Source organism: Sceloporus occidentalis, unplaced genomic scaffold (genome assembly GCF_023333645.1).
Source record: "Sceloporus occidentalis isolate IW3139 unplaced genomic scaffold, rSceOcc1.0.p SCAF_4, whole genome shotgun sequence".
In the NCBI taxonomy this organism is placed as follows: Eukaryota; Metazoa; Chordata; class Lepidosauria; order Squamata; family Phrynosomatidae; genus Sceloporus; species Sceloporus occidentalis.
This window is the reverse complement of record NW_028316984.1, coordinates 198,277,965-198,296,469: the sequence shown is the minus strand read 5'-3', so window position 1 is coordinate 198,296,469 and position 18,505 is coordinate 198,277,965. Positions and strand designations below refer to the sequence as shown.

The window sequence follows — 18,505 nt, the reverse complement described above, 5'->3', positions numbered from 1 at the left end:
CCTGATAGTAAGAGCTGTTCAATAGTGGAAGACACTCCCTTGAAGAGTGGTGGAATCTCCCTCCTTGAAGGTCTTTAAACAGAGGCTGGATGGCCATCTGTTGGGTATGCTTTGATTTAGAGTTCAAGATGATAGCAGGGGTTTGTGGTCTTCCAAGGCTCATTGTCCCAGAAATTCATTGGACATTGTATGGTTACTATTAATTTTATAGTAGTGTGGCAACTTTGTTCCAGTAAGTCCTATCTAGCTATATCTATGACATTTATTTATCGCCTCTTGACACATCCGGCACATTGGGTTCTCATCGTTTTGGGAAACCGTGCTAGACAGATTTGAATTAAACGTCTTTGGTTGTCATTATTCCAAATTTCTCTGGTCTCTCTTTCTCAGCTCTTTGTGAACAGGTTAAAAGGCATGCCACTGTGTTGTAAAATATCTCACCCTGCATTCTGATGGATTGGATAGTGGCAGGGTTTTTTGGAATGCAAGGGGATCCCGGAGATGAAATTGAGATTTGAGGACTAAGTTAGAATCTTCATTTCTATAGGTTTGTAAGAATTCAGCTTAGTTTTTCACTCTCCCAGAGTCTGAAAAAATATATATTCAGGGAACACCACCTTCCACATTACAGGTGCAGAGAATGAGTGCGTGTAATTTATTTCATCATAAAATTTCTACTGTACTCATCTCCATAGGTCAGTAACACTTTATGACACTAAAATTAGTGCCATATAGCTAACACTTTATGATACTAAAATTACTGTGAAACTATGGGCAACTTTTCCCCAGCCTTGTGCCCTCCTGGTGTTTCATGCCATCACCCTTCACTATCGGCCTTGCTGGCTTGTGATGGCGGGAATTGTAATTGGGGCATCTAGAGGATAGCAGGTTGGGGAAGATTGCAGGTTAAATCACTTTAATTGCACTCCATTGTCAAAGGGAGTACACAGCTGTGGAACAAAAAAGAATCCTTTCCAGCAGACTGAAGAAGCAATGCCACTGCCAAGTCATAATTGTCTGATGGGCTCCTTGGTTCCCTAACATTGGGTTAGTGTTGTTGCATATTCAGCCACAGATAGGCTGAGGGTAGTTGTCTCCATTGCAGATTTTGGAGTCTGACAAGATAATTTCACAAGCTGTGTGCTACTTGTTGCCTACAGAGCTGGCCATCCCTGCTCCAGACAAGCAGGAGTGTGGAATGACAAAGTGGCTGCTGCACTGAGGTATGCCCTTTCATCTCAAAGGATCTGAAATAACTTTCCATGCAGGCTTAAATAGTCCAGCTGGCAGGCTGGCCCACAGGGCTCTCTGCCCTTCATACAAAAAGGTAAATGTCACTGGAAATTTAAAAGCTATACACCTAGGACTCCAGAGAGGAGTTAATTGAGCTCTTTTATTGCATACCTTTCGATCTGTAGCTAAAAGATGTGCTAACCCCTGAGGACTGGCAATTAACTGGGCACCACTTGGGGAGGGAGCAAGTGGGGTTTTTAATTCACTGCCATGGATTTATAATCTTCACCCAGTAGTGTGTTAAAAGTGTATGTGTGTATGTTTTATTTTTCTTTCACGCTTTTGTGTCTTGAGTTAAGCCAGCTGCGAGCTTGAATGAAAAGCAAAAAAGCAGTTATTTCAGATGTTGCTTTTACACTAGATGTAGTCTTCTAGATGTACAGTAGTCCAATTTATCTTGTGGTCCTCTGGTTGTAGGAGACTGTATAATAGCCCAGAGCTTTATTTTTATGGACTATGACCCTCAGTATTCTCAGTCAATTTGTTAGGGGATTCTGGGTTTTATTTTTATTGTTTTAAAAAAGGTAGCCTTTTCCGCTACAGTATATTGTTTGCTGCAGGAACTTCCAACTGGAAGTGCACCCAAACTCTGTGGATTTCAAATTTTTCAGGTGCTGGTTTATCGTGTAAAAATCCATATTTAGTTTCCCCTGCACAGCTGAACATCAATTCCAAGCATCAGCAGGCAGGAATTGATATGAATCGTGCAGCCCAAGCATGTCTGGAGTCATTTGAAGGAAACTGCTTCCCTTGCTCCAGAAGAAGAGAATACTATCCTAATCGTGTTAGGAACACTCTGTTACTTAAGATTGCTATTTCTAGCATAAAGTGTGGGAAGGGAGAAACTGCTGCAAAATAGGCATAATGACGTCAAAGTAATCAAATTAAGGGTGTGCAGCTGGAATGGAAGGCAAGCTTTGGAGGCAGAGAGGAGAGAGAAGCCAGATCATAGATGGCTTAGTGCTGTGGCAAGGAGGGGATGGGGCATGTAAGCAGAGATCCCCCAGCTTTCCTGTGTCTATGCTGTGTTTCCTGCTCTTCCATGTACTGCTCTAGGAAGCCAAACAGATTGCAGTGAACCTGAAAGCATAATGCATGATTTCGCTGAAATTAACTACTGTATATATTCATGCATAAGTTTATACATTTTAGTAAAAAAATAATAGACCCCCCCCCCAAAAAAAAAAAAACTGGGGTTGACTTATCTACTGGTCATTGTAACTCTTCTTTAAAAAGGAACCATAACCTTCTCTGAGTAAAGTGGTGAAAGGCAGGAGCTTAGATTGTGCCGGAAGCACCTGAACGAAGCACCGACCGCCTCTACTCTTTTCGCTGCAGCACCTCTTCTCACCTTTTTGAATGCCTGGGTGGGGAAATGGTGATGGTGGTGGCAAGTCTTTGGCATTTCAGAAGTGCTCCAAGAGGAATTGGGCTTTGAAGGATGTCAGTGAGACATTTATGTATGATTGCAAGCTTCACTGGGTTAAAATCAGGCAAAGTTTTCACATAGAGGCTATAATCACTGCTAATGCAATTGCCATTGTCTTTGCTTGTCTTTTTATCCTTTTTGACATGTATCTGTTTTCTTGGCCCCTTCTGTGCCTGGTAGCCTCCCCCACGCATCACACAGCCATGATTTACTGTAGTTCCCTCCTCATCCGTTCAGCCTTTATGGTGAGCACAAACAGTTATGCGTGCTGGAATTCTGTACATTCTTTGGTATCGTTTTCCTTTGCTTCATCTTTTACATCCTTTGTTAGATGTCCCCAGGTTTTACCCTTGATTTATCCACGGGTCTTATCAGAATCCATAATTGTGGCCCCAAAATCTGCCCTTGATTTATACATTTATACATGACAAGTATATATGATAATTGTTCACCATGCAGATAACAGGCTGATTCCCTCCATCTCCTTTGCCCATTTGCATTAGCCCTGATCTCTGAAAGTCAGCCTTGTCCTGTTGTGCAGGGCCCCCAATAAACCCATATGCCACAATTATGGGTGTGTGTTAAGACAGCATCCTTCTACGCACCCTGTATATGTGTTTGTACATATGTATGAATGTACATGGTGCTCCAGCCACACAGGCATGCTGAATAATAATAATAATAATAATATTTATTTATTTATTTATAGCCTGCCTCTCCCTGGAGGATCGAGGTGGGTAACAGTTAAAATAAAACAAATACATTAATCGACACAAATCCCTAACCCACAGATTAAAATGACATCATAAAATAGAATCAATTATTAAAATCACAATACAATTAATCCCCATTAAAATGAGGTGATGTAAGGGAGAGTCAAAGAGGCACAGTTGTGGGACAATGAAGAGGGTCTGCTTGTTAGTCCGGGAATGCCCACCAGAAGAGATCTGTCGTAATGGCTTTTTTAAAAGCCTCAAGAGATGTTATATGATGGATCTCCTCCAGTAGGTCATTCCAAAGTTTAGGAGTGGCTGATGAAAAGGTCCTCTGGGTAGCCACAGCAAGCCTGGTCTTCTTTAAATACAGTAAATTAGTCCCAGAGGACCTAAGTGTGTGGGGTGAATTATATGGAAGGAGACATTCCTGTAAGTAAGCTGGACCTAAGCCATATGATGTAGGAGATGTGTGTGCTTACTATGTTTTTAAGTCCTGACTATGCTGTACAGTCAGCCCTCTTTATCCACGGATTTTTTCCACTGATTCAAGCATCCATGGCTTGAAAATATTTAAAATATATATGAATTTCAATAGCCAAACCTTGATTTTGCCATTTTATATAAAGATACCATTTTACTCTGCCATTGTATATAATGGGACTTGAGCATCCACGGAATTCTATTCTGTTTTGGTATCCATGGGGGGTCCTGGAACCAAACCCCAGCGGATACCAATGGCCCGCTGTACTTCAGGAGCTACATTCTGGAATATCTATAGCTCATATAAAGACAGCATATATATATATATATATAGTTTTCCTGAGTACTGGGAATCTTAATCACCTGTTGTCCATATACCTGTCCTTTCAGCCCTAGAGTCCAGAAGACTTTTCTTTGTTGTTTTTCCTTTTCATTGAGACTCTCCAGAAACTGAACGTTCTCCATATTTTATGCATTCACTTCCTCAATCTTTCTCTGCAGGAAACTGCTCAACACGCAACCCCACAATGCTCTTAACAGGTGGTGAAAACAAAGGGCTAAGCACAGGATTTGAAGTGCCAAAAAGGTGCAAGCATCCTGGAATGTGAAGTGAATGCTTTTGACTGGTTGAAGCAAGTGTTTTGGTTGTTCCTTCTTGCCTTTATTGTGGGTCTGTAGTAACCTGCAGGTCTAAACTTAGCAAACAGACTGTGCGGAGGAGAAGAGGTGGACACTGCTTGGCACTCTTGGCCTACTTTTGTGCAGCAGGCTCTACAGTGTATACAATTTCAGAGCTTTTCTGTTGGAAGTGAAGGAAAGTATGCATTCTATATTGCACAATGTCTAGGACATTTGAGATACAGTACTACATAAAATCATTTTATACATTACTGCCCAGGGGATTATTCTGTTGAGATCTTGTAAAGTTAAGAATTCAGCTATCTGTCCAAGTTCAGGATTCAACTCCTACTTCATGATTTAGCTTATATCCTTAAGGGCAAAGTCTGTAGCCATAACAGATTTTATGTGCTAGATAGGATCTTGGTGAAGCATGTGGGTGTAGTTGCTCATTGCACTTGCATTTGTGTGTTTTAGATTGTTGCACAAGAAGGTTTTCAATACTTCCTTGCACAACAAACTTCTTTTTTTATGCATCTGTCTTTTTTCATGCCAGTTAGTGGCCAAAGTCTGCCTGAGCCACATTCAGTTACAGGTGTATGACCAAGAGATATCTGTCTTCAAGATCTCCATGTAGAGAGATCTTGTAGCACCTTTGAGAGTAGCTGAAAGAAAGAGGTTGGCAGCATGAACTTTCGTAGACTTACATCTACTTCCTCACATGCATTTGGTGGAGTGGAAAGCCAGGGACAGACCTATATAAGCCACTGGTATGTGGGAATGTCAATTCAAATTCAAAATCCTTTGTGTATGGAAATGAAATGACAAGTCCAGTTTTAACAATGGTTTTGTGAACAAAAGCACTGGAAACTAGGTCTTCAGTAAGTAGTCCAGATCTCCATTAAGTATGCAGGAGTAAAGTGGAGATCAGGGAGGATGACACTTTTTCTCCCAGCTGGGGACCCCAGATGTTGCCCAGACATGGCCATGGAAAAGGTTAGCAGCACTGGGGCAAAAGAAAAAGAGGAGATGGAAGTACAGTGGCAGAGTGCTTACACTCCTCAAGGCTGATGCAGGATCTCAGACACCATGAAACAGTCCACTCCTTTTTAAAAGTAGATTTCTGGACCTTAGTGTTGCAGGAAGCTTGTCTCCCTTTATTAACGCTTTTACCTATGCTTGCATAGTGAAGTACAAAAATAGCTTTCTGTCATCAGGACTTGCCCAAGGTCAGATTTTTGTACAGCTAAAGAATGAGGTAAGGGCCCATAGGAGGACTGTGTACTGCTGAGTTATTTTCTCCAGTAGTTTGCATGTTACTTCTTCTTTTTTGTAGAAGCTTTCATTGGGTTAAATTTAGAGTTACTGCTTTCTTTCTGTTGGTTTTAATATTTTAAGCCACTTGATTTATTTATTGAAAATAAAGAGGCAGTTTTCTCTTGTTATCTGCTAGACAAAAAAGCAACTAACTGGTGTAGAAGTGCTTTCTGAACATATACTGTATAACATGGAATTTGTTTAACATGAGTTTCTGAGAGAATGTTTAGTGTTTAGCCCTCATAAGGACAATGGGGCAATAATATACAAATTTCAGGCTTCCATCAGCATCAGGGCCCTCCAGGTGTTTTGGAGTACAGTATCCACAGTCATTCACCACTGACCATGCCATCTGGGGTTGATATGAATTGTACTTCAAAACATCATCAAGTTGGCTGGGAATCTAGTCTCATTGATTTCTGTGTCAACCAGCCACAATTGTCAGACAATATATGGTTGCAATCCAAAATGCTTCAGAAAGCTTTACCATTAACTTGGTGTATGGCATTCTTTCATACATCTCTGCTGTCCAGTGTGATGTGGCGTCCCAGAAAACCAATACAGTTCTAGGCTGCATCCACAGGAGTATAGTGTCCACATTGAGAGAGGCAGTACTACCACTCTGTTCTGTTTTGGTCAGGGACATCAGCTGGAATACATAGTTCAACAAGGATACTGCCAAACTGGAACCTGTCTAGAAGAGGGCAACCACGACATTCAGATGTCTGGAAATCAAGCCATGTGAGGAATGGCCTAGGTTGCTAGCTTGTTTAACTTGGAGAATAGAAGGTTGAGAGATGACACAAGAGCCATTTTAAAATGTATGAAGGGCTATAAAACCGCCTCTGAAATATTGCCTAGAAAATCCAATGATAGGGATGCCTTGGATCACCGTAAGTCAGAAACGACTTGAAGGCACACATCACACACACATAATGTAGATGATGGAGCCAGTTTATTTTCTGGTATTCCAGAGGCTAGAACATGAACCAATGAATTCAAAATACAGGAAATGAGATTCCACTTAAAAATTAGGAAGAACTTTTTTTTTTTAGTGTAGGAACTGCTTGATGATGGAAGAGACTGACTTGAAGGGTGATAGATTCTACTTCTTTGGAGGTTTCTAAACTGAGATTGGATTGCCATCTTTTGGGAGTGCTTTAGCCATGTATTTTTGTGCTGACTGAGAGTTGACTTAGATGACCCTTAAGGTCCCTTCCAGCTCTTATGATTCCTTGAAATTCTCTATCGAAGTAAGATGTGTAGAGGTGGATGTCAATGTTGCCAAATATCTGTGAAACAGCCTCTCTACTGTTTTTTGTGGGGTTTTCGGGCTTTGTGGCCATGTTCTAGAAGAGTTTCTTCCTGATGTTTCACCAGCATCTGTGGCTGGCATCTTCAGAGCATTCTCTGAAGATGCCAGCCACAGATGCTGGCGAAACGTCAGGAAGAAACTCTTCTAGAACATGGCCACATAGCCCAAAAAACCCATAAAAAACTATGGATGCTGGCCATGAAAGCCTTAGCCTCTCTACTCCTTGAAACATGAAGATCCCGCCCCAGTGTCTTTCTAAGTCATTGAAAAGATATTTCATTTGAGCTGCCTTTTAATTGCATAGGATTACAGGAAAGAGATGGACATTCTGTAGCTCAGTGGTCCTGCATGTGCTTTGCATGCAGAAAGTATCTTGTGCAGCCTCTGCTATTCTTAGTTAAAACCAGGGTAGGCAGTCATGGAGGGTCCAGAGAATACATCAGCCCCATTTTCTGCCACCTCTCTGGACTTAACATACCTCCCCCCCCCCCGCAAAAAAAACTGGGTGTAACTGGATTGTTGGTTCCTATTTTGCAAAAGGCCCCCAAAAGGTATCTCCTTAAAAAGAAAGAAAGAAAACAGCCTTAAAATGGATGCTTTTAGGGGTATTAATTATCCAAAAATGTAATGATGAGAGATGCTGCCGATCTTTGGGGGCTTTGGCAAACTACACGAATCCTGCAAATCAGCCAGTTCTCTCCCATGAGTTAAACAGATGTTAAAAACAGGTAAATAGAAAGATCTCTCCCTGAAACTCTGGAGAGGTGTTGCCAGTTCATGTTGAGAAAAATCTAGTTCACAGTTGTTACTAGCTGGATCAGTAGGCTGGTTCAATATTAGACACCTTTCTCAATTCATGGAAGTTGGAGTCTGGGTGCTTTTCCTATATGTGTCTTCATGTGCTTTTGTTCATATACAGTACTTGGTGTTTAAACCAGAACTTGGAAATGCTACTTCTTTGGCCTACAGTTTTCAGAATCATGGCTGCAGGATTCTGGGAGTCCTACCCCTCAAAAGTAACTTTTCAAAGCTTTGGTTTTGATGATAGGATTGTGCTGTAGTGATGGTTTGCACTTCTTACTGACTTATTTGAGTTGAGATAGATTAAAAAAAAGTTCCAGGAGTTGTTCTGTGCATGTACAGTTTTCTGCTTCTGTTGTTACCTTTGAAAATTCATTGTGCACTCTGTCTACTTTGTCATTCCCAACATACTTTGGAGAGAAGACCCTAGTGTATTATGATGTTGCTTTTAAAATATATATATTTGGTTGATCTTGTCCTCCAGTAATTTTTATAGTATGCCCTTGGTTTTAAATAGAAATAAAAAGATTGCTGCCTGCTAATTACCTGCTGTTCTTTAACCTGCTCTTCTCCCCCTCCCTTTATTTGCTTTTCAGAAATGCCCTTCAAAGGACTTTGCAAAACTCCAAGGAGGGTGCTGTGATGTCTGAAACTGCGCAGAGGGGCTGCTCTCTGAAGGTACTTTTTAAATCTGTCCCCAGCAATCTATCTATGATTTATTTCTTGTAGTATGCCTGTAGCTCTGGAATAGAGCATGCTTTGAACACAGAAGGTCCTGTCTTCAATCCCCAGAATCTCTAGATAAATGGACCCTGGATAGACATATTTGGAAGGACCTTCTTTTTCAGAACAGGTTGTTCTAGCAAAGTGGGAATATAGCCTGCCAGTATATAAGTTTTGTTTGTTAACATGCACATAAACCTAGATAGCAGCTTTGGTTTTGTCTTTTTGTGGGTGGGTAATCGGCTGTTAAAGTAGTTTTAGTTACAGTAGTGTTATCTTTTATAATATTGTTAGTCAAAGCCTGGAAAATTTGCTTATAGGGCTACAGTTCCCAAGATCCCTTACCAGGTCAGGCTGGTTGGGGAATTCTGGAAGTTGTAGTCCAAAGAAGTAATTTTTCTAACACAGGGAGTAGTGCTATCAACCTAAGGTGTTTCTGGTGGGTGAATAAGCAAATCCTTGCAAATCCATTAATATCATCCTTGAAAGCATTGACATATTCTGCCACCCTTACCTAGCATTTTGCATTGTCAGCTAAGCCTGGGTTTAGTTTCACAATCCCCACAGTGGGCGGTCTGGTTGGGGGGATTTTTGTAGCTGAGACCCAGGAGAGATGCTCCCCACCCAGTAGAGCAGGGAAGCAAGATGAGATACAGAGCTGGTACTATCCCACTGAGGTTATGCTGTTAGCCGGAGCCAGACAGATACTCCAGGCTGGTGGTGAAAGTCAAAAAAGTAGGGTAAAAAAGTGAAGGACTCAGAGGGAAAGGAGATGTGAAATGGAAAATCTTTTGAGTTTCTGTTTCCAGCTTGTGGACATGACCAAATGACCTTGAGCAGAAGATATCTAGCTCAGGAGCAAAGCACAAATGGTTGAGACAAGACCAGCAAAGTTGTAGCTGTATCTCTGAAGACCCTTCAATGAGGCATCCTCTTTGCTCAAGAGCAGAACTAAAATTATGTTGTGTATTAATTGGGATTGACTCAGGGGGACCTGATCAAGTGGGACAGTAACCACCAAAAGCTCATGCTTCCCCTAGCTTCTTTGGCTGCTGCGTCTTCTCTTTGATGCTGTCTTGGTTAAGTTTTTCTGATCTCTCTTCCCTCCAAGGGAGTGCTTAAGGCATCAGGAAATGGCATTTTCCTTTTCTTGAAGGCAGTGAACCATGCAACTTGATTTGAATGTGCTTAAAACATTCTGTTTTGCCAACTTCCTTTTCAGAGATCTGGGTGTCTCAGGTCACACTGGTCTGATCCTGATTTTGGAATTCAGTTATATACCTTTATACTTGAGGATCTTACCTTCTTTTATCTGTCCTTTAAATTATTGATTTTGACTGTAGTCTCCGTTTGATTAATGGCTGAACCAAGAGATAGAAAATCTTTTAACTATTACTGTGGCTTCATCACAAACACACAGTAGTTATATACTGTCTCCAATATTAGGGTCAGTACATTAGTACAAATTGTTATGGAGCCCAAGTAAGAAAGTGCTTGTTGAACGTATATCCTTCTTATTAGCTTGCTGTAGGCATCTGTGGAAACAAAATATAGTTCATTTTGTACATTAGACTACATAGTGTTTTGGTCTGATTCTGCAAGGGCTCTTTCTTCTGTTAGGTTTATTATGACTGGGGGAGATTTGTCTAGAGCAGGATTTCTCAGCCAGGGTTCCCTAGAACCGAAGGGTTCTTTGAGAGGTTGCTAAGGGTTCCACAAGAGATCATGGTTTTTTTTTACAATAAATATTTTTGAGTTATAGATATATTAATGTTTATGTGAGGGTTCTCTGCAACCTGAAAATTATTCCCAAGGTTCCTCCAGGGTAAAAGGATGAGGAAAGGCTCTCTAGAGGCTTCAGCCTGTTGGTTTTAAAGGGCCTAGTTTCTCTCCTCCCCAAACAACTCCTCTGAACATCTGTCTATGTGACACAGAAATAGGAGATGCTTCTCTGACTGTGTGAGTTTTGCACAGAATATTGAAGCCTCCTCCCTGTGTGATGGCTCTCTGTTCACTGGGGAAGTGGGGAGGGGGATGTACATAGAGAAGCACCTCTTTTGGCTGAGTTTGTCATTTGGCTACAAGTGAATGGCTGGCCTGTTTGCTCAGGGCATAGCTGCAAGATGTCAGTGAGTTCTCTGTAGGTGGGTACAGCCCACCTGGTTTCTTGACAAGGAAGGACTGTCAATGTTGCCCGAGGAGCTTCAGGAGTCCAAAAATCTAAAACAAGAGCTCTATCATGGAGTGCACCATACCAAGTGACTGTACCAGGGTGGGGCAGAGGCTTTGGTCAGGAAAATAAAATAACAGAAAGTAAAGCCAGGTCAGTTAAACCAACATGGCTACTTCTGTGGTCTAGACCTTTGCTACACTTTGCACTCACAAGTGTCAACTGCCTGGCTCCAGGAATATTTCCATTTCCTTTCGAGATGGTGTTGCTTCACATATATAGGTCTCAAAGCTTGGTTGAAAGCAACTTTGTGAGCAGGGCCAATATGCCCAGGAAAAAATGTCTCCAAGAGTCCAGGCATCATCTAAATGCTGATTCCAGACCCAGTCTTTTCATACCAGGGTGTGTGTGAGCCCTGGTGATGTTTTGTAAACCACAGGAGGAAAACCTCAGCCTGTGCGGTATGTCGTGGCTTTGTGGGGTTCTTAGTTTCCAGGTTTTTTAAATGTACTTATTTAAATACAGCTCCATCATGCCTAGTCCCAGAGGAAGATGAAGGCCCTCCTTCCATCTTAACAGCTACCACCCTGGCCTTGGAGGGAGAGAACAACCAGCAATATCTGCTGGACTTGGTCCCCATCCCCATTGCCATTCCCTTCTCCTTTTGTGTCATGTCTTTTTAGACTGTAAATCACAGAACAGAGAACTGTCAAATTAACAATCTCTAAGCCGCTCTGAGAGCCTTTGTCGCTGCAAGAGTGGTGTGTGTGTGTGTGTGTGTGTGTGTGTTATGTGCCTTCAAGTCATTTCCAACTTATGACGACCCTAAGGTGGCCCTATCACAGGTTTTCTTGGCAAAATTTGTTCAGAGGAGATTTGCCATTGCCTTCCTCTGAGGCTGAGAGCCTGTGACTTGCCCAAGGTCACCCAGTGGGTTTCATGGCCAAGTTGAGAACTGAGTCCTTGTCTCTAGAGTCGTAGTCCAACTCTCAAACCACTATGCAATTCTGGTTTATGATGAGAGGGGTATAAATACTCTAAATAAATAAATTTTAAAAAATTATATTCCACTTTTCTCTGACATGGGACCCAGAGGGCCATGCCCCAATGTCAGCATTTTGATTAGGAGTGGTTCTCCTTTTGCCAGGTTGAAATGCCTGTCCTAAGGCAGTAAGTGCTTTAGGTTAAAATTTGCTGGCTTTTTTTTTTTCCCGCAGGCATTTTGGCTTTGCCCACCACTGGGACACTATGCCTAAGAACTTATCTAAAATTAGGTTCCTCTTTGTACTAAAAGAGGTTTCCCACCTTCTCTGTAGATTCATGAACTTTTACAATAACTGGATCTAATGGATCCCCATGATCTGGGAGGAACTGGGGGACTCCCTCCACCTTTCTAGCCTAGTGAGACTGCCATCATATTGCTTGCAGACACTTATTTTAGTCTTTTGGGGTCTGTGCAGTGCATTTTGAATTTGTGCTGTTTATGATACACTATACCTGGGCAATGTGTGTACAGGGAGGCAGAATCAGGGCAAAGAAGGGGATTTGTAGATGAGAAGGCCTTCCCAGGCATCAGTGACTAGATTAGCCCTCTTCAGTCTTTGGGATTGGCGAATCATGGTGGCAAGCAGGGAATTGAACCCTGGTCTTATGGTCACAGTCCAGCACGCAAACCACCATATCACTGTGGTTTGCTACCATCTTCTAAATTGCAGTACTCAATTACTTATCTTCTTTCACCCCAAGGTGAAGCATAGAAGTGGATAAGCAGATAGCTTGGAGGTGGACAAGCAGCTTTTGTATAAATAAGGACAAATAAAGCCCTTATTGAAGCAAAAAATGAGCTTAGGTTTCCATTGCCAAATTTAGCCCCCTGGGATGCTAGAGATTATATTTCCACTAGACTTGCCAAAATGCAAATGGGGCAGGGCTCCTGTAACTCCTATGTGGAGGAGTGCCCATCTCTGTTGTTACCACTGGTATCCCTTAACCCTGTTCTCCACTGGTGGGATGTCCCATAGGTTAGTAACAGCTGAGGTTGGAAGTTGGGGTTTTGACAGTAAGGGAGGACAGGATGCTATCAAAAGGTGCCGAGAGATCTAGTAGGACCAACAGGGATTCACTCCCCTTGTCCAGAGTGGTGGAGTCTCCTCCTTTAGAGTTTTTTTTAAACAGGCTGGATGGCCATCTGTTGGAGGTGCTTTGATTGAGAGCTCCTGCATGGCAGGAGATTGGACATGATGTTCCTTGAGGTCTCTTCCTACTCTGTGCGTCTATGATGGTTGAACCCATGACCTATGTGCATTGTATACACTGTTCCAGTCAGCGAAAGCAGAGGCATTTTAATTTACCCTTGCCACGGCCATCCCCACCCCCTGCAGCTGGTGGCTTCTTGCCCGGTCAGGTTTTGCCTGTGCTTGGGTGTAAGGAATGGATGCTATAGCTTGGTCTGTGTGTTGCGCTCATGTAGAAGCCGACTCTGCCGCCTGATCCTGCAGCAGTTCCATAACACTGGCTTCTGAACAGCCCCCATCATTCCCATGGTAACAGACTGATGTCACAGCCTCAAGGACGTGATTTGAGTGCCTCGATGATGCAGGGGCCTTATGTCTCAGGTGGAGAAGCAGGTGGGATTATTTTCTGGGCTGCAACTCTGGAGGAAGAGAACATGTGCCGAGGGGGAAGAAGAAGGTGGTTTCCTGCTCAGAGTGAGAGAATGGCATGCCAACTGACCTCAGAAAGTGGATGAGGCGTTGCAGGTACCTTTCTTGCTCTCTCTCTCTCTCTCTGTCTCAAATAGACTTTGTTCTAGGCCAGGGGTAGGCAACCTTTTTGACCTGGGGGCCGGGTTGCTGTCCCTCAGACAGAAAAAAATATATAATTTTTTTTAAAAATTAAATAAATAAATAAACCGGCACAGATGTAGGACAAAAATTTAAAACGGCGGACACTTTTTAAATAAATAAAAATGGAGGACATGCAAAAAAAATCTAATTATTTTTTTTAAATGTTAATATAAATGCATGTTTCTGAGGCTTCTATAGACAATTGCCCCCCTTGCTCCCCCTTGCCCGCCGCTTGCCCCCACTTGCTCCTCCTTGCCCGCCGCTTGCCCCGCGTGCAAAGGCCCCGCACACTTGCGCGGGAGGCCAAAGGCCCCGGCGGCAATCTGCAGCAGGGCCAGGCTGGGGCCGGTCCCTAGGCCTCAGCGGGCCGCAGGTTGCCAACCCCTGTTCTAGGCCATGGGTGGAAGGGCAGACCTCAGCTTTGGGTGTGTGTATGTGCTTTCGAGTCGCCTGTTGACTTATGGTGACCCTGTGAATTAAGCAAGGAATAATTGGAGGTGATTTGGCCACTTCTTTCCTCTGAAATCTAGCCTACCGTATCCGGTTTTCATCAACAGTCTCCCATCCAGATACTAACCAGGACTGACTCTGCTTAGCTTCCAAGATCAGGTGAGATAGCTCTCTAGTATGCATTGGAGTGCCACTCCTATTATCCCCATACAACAAGGGTGGCAGCTGAGGCCCTGGGAATTGTGAAGCATTCGGAGGGTGCCAGGTTAGGGGGAGACAGCCGTAGCATGTCGCTTCCTTCAGTAGAAGTTTCCTATGTTGTCATCTCATATTAATTCTGTTCCAGTTGCCTCATTTCTTTGAATAACACTCTTCCTTCCCCACCCCCTTCTCTTTTTTCCTTTTCATTTGTTAGGAAAGAGCTCTCTCTCTCTCTCTCTTCCTCTCACCCTCTACATTATGGGTCACATTTTCCTATATCCTATGAGCAGATTCCAAGATTGTTGAACAGGGTCCCCACCCTTTTAATTTGGCTGCAACCTTTTGCTCCCATGGAAGCAGGCCTGATTGTTCTGAATCTCTGTGGATATGTGTTTTGGCACAGCTTAAAGGGACCAACAATCACACTGCCCTTTTGTGGCTTGTAGAGGTGGATACAAATGGAAAGGATGCAGCCCCAGGGCAGTAAAGATAATGGTGTGTTACTTCTCCCACCACACACCCTCTCCTGCTCCTCTTCTTTCCATGACATATGACCTCTCACAAGCTGTCTTTTTCTCTGTGTGCATGTTCTCATCTATCACACTAGCCCTATGGAGGCTTTCTATGTCAATGCCACTGGCCTGTTGGATTGAAATCCTGGGGGGTCATTCACATTCACTTTTTTGTACCGATGCGGATCTGTGTAGTGATGTGGTACTGAATCAATGTTCACACTACGTGTAGCGCAATCGAATCTCTTCACCCCAGTCCAGCATTCACACTGGCACCATTTTCAGATCAACATGGTGGCACCTCATGGCCAGGAATGGATCCCAGCGATCTAGATCGATTCGGTACTGCATTGGCACTACAGAAGATGCAACTCACTCCTCCCGCCAAAGACCCCTTGCACACCATGCTGGATGTATTCGGGGCATAGTGTGAATGACCCTGAAATAACCCGGTTTCCACACTGTGATATTTCATAGTGTGAATTTACCCCTTTATATGTTCCACCTTAAGAGAGACAGCGTGGTTTGAGGGTTGGACTATGACTCTGGAGACCAGCGTTCAATTCCTAGCTCAGCCATGAAAAACCACTGGGTAACCTTGGGCAAGTCACACACTTGCAGCTTCAGGGGAATCATAAAATCATAGAGTTGGAAGAGATCCCAAGGGCCATCCAGTCCAATCCCCTGCCATGCAGGAACTCTCAGTCAAAGCATCCCTGACAGATGGCCAGCTTTTGCGTAAAGACATCCAAGGAAGGAGACCCCACTACAGGCAAACCTCCTCTGAACAAACCTTGCCAAGAAGACTCCATGATATATAGGTTTGCCTTAGAGTTGCCAAAGTTGGACATGACTTCAAGGCACACACACACATATTCCATCTTCTCACCACCATAATTCCTACAGTTCATTCCTCTCCTTGTTTCTTGCACCTGCATGCAGCAGAGATCATATGTACTGCCTTTGACCTTAGCTGCATGTTTTCAAAAGCGTTCATGCCAGGATTGTTATCTTTTCAGTCTTACCTACTGTGTTGATAACTTGCTTAAAACTAAACAAAACAGCACATTCCCTGTGGTAAACTGGATGCTGGACTATATCAGCCTTTGGCCTCATCCAATGGAGTATGTAAATTGGCTTCCATTCGAGCTACTGAGTTCTGACACCAGAATATCTATGTAGCTTCCTATGTTGTGCCTCTCCTCCTTGTTAGAAGCAAGCTACATGCCCACCTCCTTTTTTCTTAGCTTTGTCCCTGCAAAGTGCTGAGATCTTGAAAAGTTTGCTTCAGAGTCCCGCTGTCTTGGAAAATGCTTTGCTTGTATCCAGTAACCCTTGTGTTTGAGCAGCATGCTTTATTTCCCAGGAACATTGTTTAGGAAAACTTTACAAATGTTCTAGATCTATCCAAGACCCTGGGATTTCCAGCTTCTTTGCCTGAACTCTGATTTAACACCATAGGTTGTAAACTTGGACCCAGCTCCTACAGCAGGGTTAGACAGTTGCAAAAGGGGAGCTGGCTATTCTTCTCCAATGCCTGCCTGGTGCACCGGAACATTTTGGTGGAAGTGTATACACTTGTGCCCTTGGTATCTGCTGGAGTTGGTTCCAAGGTCCCCTGTGGATACCAAAATCCATGGATGCTTATGTCCATTATATACAATGGGTTAGTAAAATGGCATCCCTTATATGAAATGGCAAAATCGAGGTCTGCTTTTTGGAATCACTTTGTGTGAGTATTTCCAAACCATGGTTGGTTGAATCCATGGCTACAGAATCTATTGATATGGATGTCCGTCTGTAATATAATGGCACCAAGCTGCCATTTTGGCTTATTTTCTGTATTTTTTCAGTGGGTTTTTTTGGGGGGGGGCATTGGAAGTTGGGGAAAACATAGTACCACATTAGCAGGTGGCTCAGAGAAGTTTTGTCTTTAGGCAAACAAATCACCTGAAATTTGCCCCATCCCTTTTTAGTATAGGGAGTTTGAAGACTTTGGAGTGGCTTCTGCAAGGCATCAGGGGCCACATTTAGGGATCCCAAGGGCTACATGTGGCTCATGGCCACTCTTTACCCACCTCTTTCCACAGTATGGAAAGGACTTTCCAAGCCAAGGACTTAATGTTTGGAACTTTGCAAGTGCTGTGTAGACAGAAGAAAGTTGTTGAGTTTTAGACCACCTGGTTATGAGTCTTGGGGCATTTTCCACTGTATGAGGCTTCATTTCACTTTTCACAACACACTCTCATTACAGGTCACCCACTGGTGTTTCCTTTCAACAAATGTGCAAACTGTGATTGACCTAAGGATTGCTTTGTTGTATGTATAAGAAACTGCAGGTGAAGCAATACGAAATTAAATTAAGCAGATATTTTTAATCTGCCTAATTTGCATACCTGTTCTTTTTCATTTGCACACATGTTACGGGGTTTTCATGACTTCACTTCAGCAGCACAGAATTCTTATTATGGGGCAAAATAGGAATGGCCTAACTGGACGAAATGGTTGCCATTTGTTTAAATCAAGAATGGGGAAATCTTGCTCTCTGGATGATGCTGGACTTCATCTTCCATCAGCCCTAGCCCTTATAACTAATTGTGAGGAATGCTGAAGTTGCAGTTTAACATTGTCTGGAGGACCACATGTTTCCCCATCCCTTGTTTAAATGAAAATGTGTTTCTTTTAAATGTAATAAATGGTTGGATCATGGCAAAATATGTTAATTTGGCCTGTGTGTCACATGGCCTTCATGAAACTCGACAAAATGAGAGAAAAGGATTCCAGATTCTTGATTATGAAGGCTTTTCTGGACTTTAATGCTGAGTAGATGTTTTCTTCCTTGTTCAAAGAGACAACTTCTTGGATTGTCACCATCCAATGATACTTCTGGTGTCCTGATTTTTTTGCATTTTGGAAGAACGGAGGAGGTTATTCTAAGGAGTCTGCACCTAATGCTATCTTAAAATCTGTTAGGAAAAAATTTGTATGCACCATTTTGTTTTTGTATCTATTTATTTGTCTTTCAGTCTCATATTTCCATTCAGAAAACTTGTAGTCACAACATAATTAAAGCAAGTTTGGAACACACATACAAACAACAGTAATGCATCTGAGGAAGTAGACTGAAGTCTACGAAAGCTCATGCTGCCAATTTATTTATTTTAGTTAGTCTCAAAAGGGCTACAGGATCTCTCTACATACAAACAACAGTAGTTTATTAAAGCATCAAGAAGTACGGAACATGAATAGATGTAATGAATAGAAGGTCGTGGACTCTCCTCCTTCAGAGGTATTTAAACAGAAGTTGGATAGCCACCTATGTCCTTTAGCTGTGCATTCCTGCATGGTAGAGAGTTGGACTATGATGCTAAGGTCCTAAGATCCTTTAGGTAAAGGTGTAAGATTTCCATGGTCCTCGCCATGGTGGTGAGACATACAGAAGAGCCTCCAAAGAAGATTATAAACTACGGTTTGTAGCAGCTGGAGCTTTGTCTTTGTATTTCTGTGTTTGAGAAGCAGTCCTTCTCATTGCACTGGAATTGTTGGTGGCCCAATGCATTGTTTCATTCCTCTATGGATTTTTCCAAGTTCTGCAGGGTGTGATGTGCTTCCACTGACTTTCCAGATTCCTGTC

At 42.8% G+C, this 18,505-nt stretch overlaps 1 protein-coding gene across 3 annotated transcripts in view; it reads left to right on the top strand.

Annotated features, from left to right (window-relative positions):
- FBXO34 (F-box protein 34) overlaps positions 1–18,505 on the top strand; it is an 83,719-nt gene that overhangs the window by 44,381 nt on the left and 20,833 nt on the right. Inside the window, exon 2 of one of the 3 annotated variants that reach the window (XM_089522846.1) lies at positions 8,566–8,647. The gene's annotated coding sequence lies outside the window, so the exon portion shown is untranslated. Of the gene's footprint in view, positions 1–8,565; positions 8,648–13,441; positions 13,622–14,294; positions 14,318–18,505 lie in introns of those variants that run through there. The other 2 variants (XM_089522847.1, XM_089522850.1) reach the window with 2 other exon arrangements.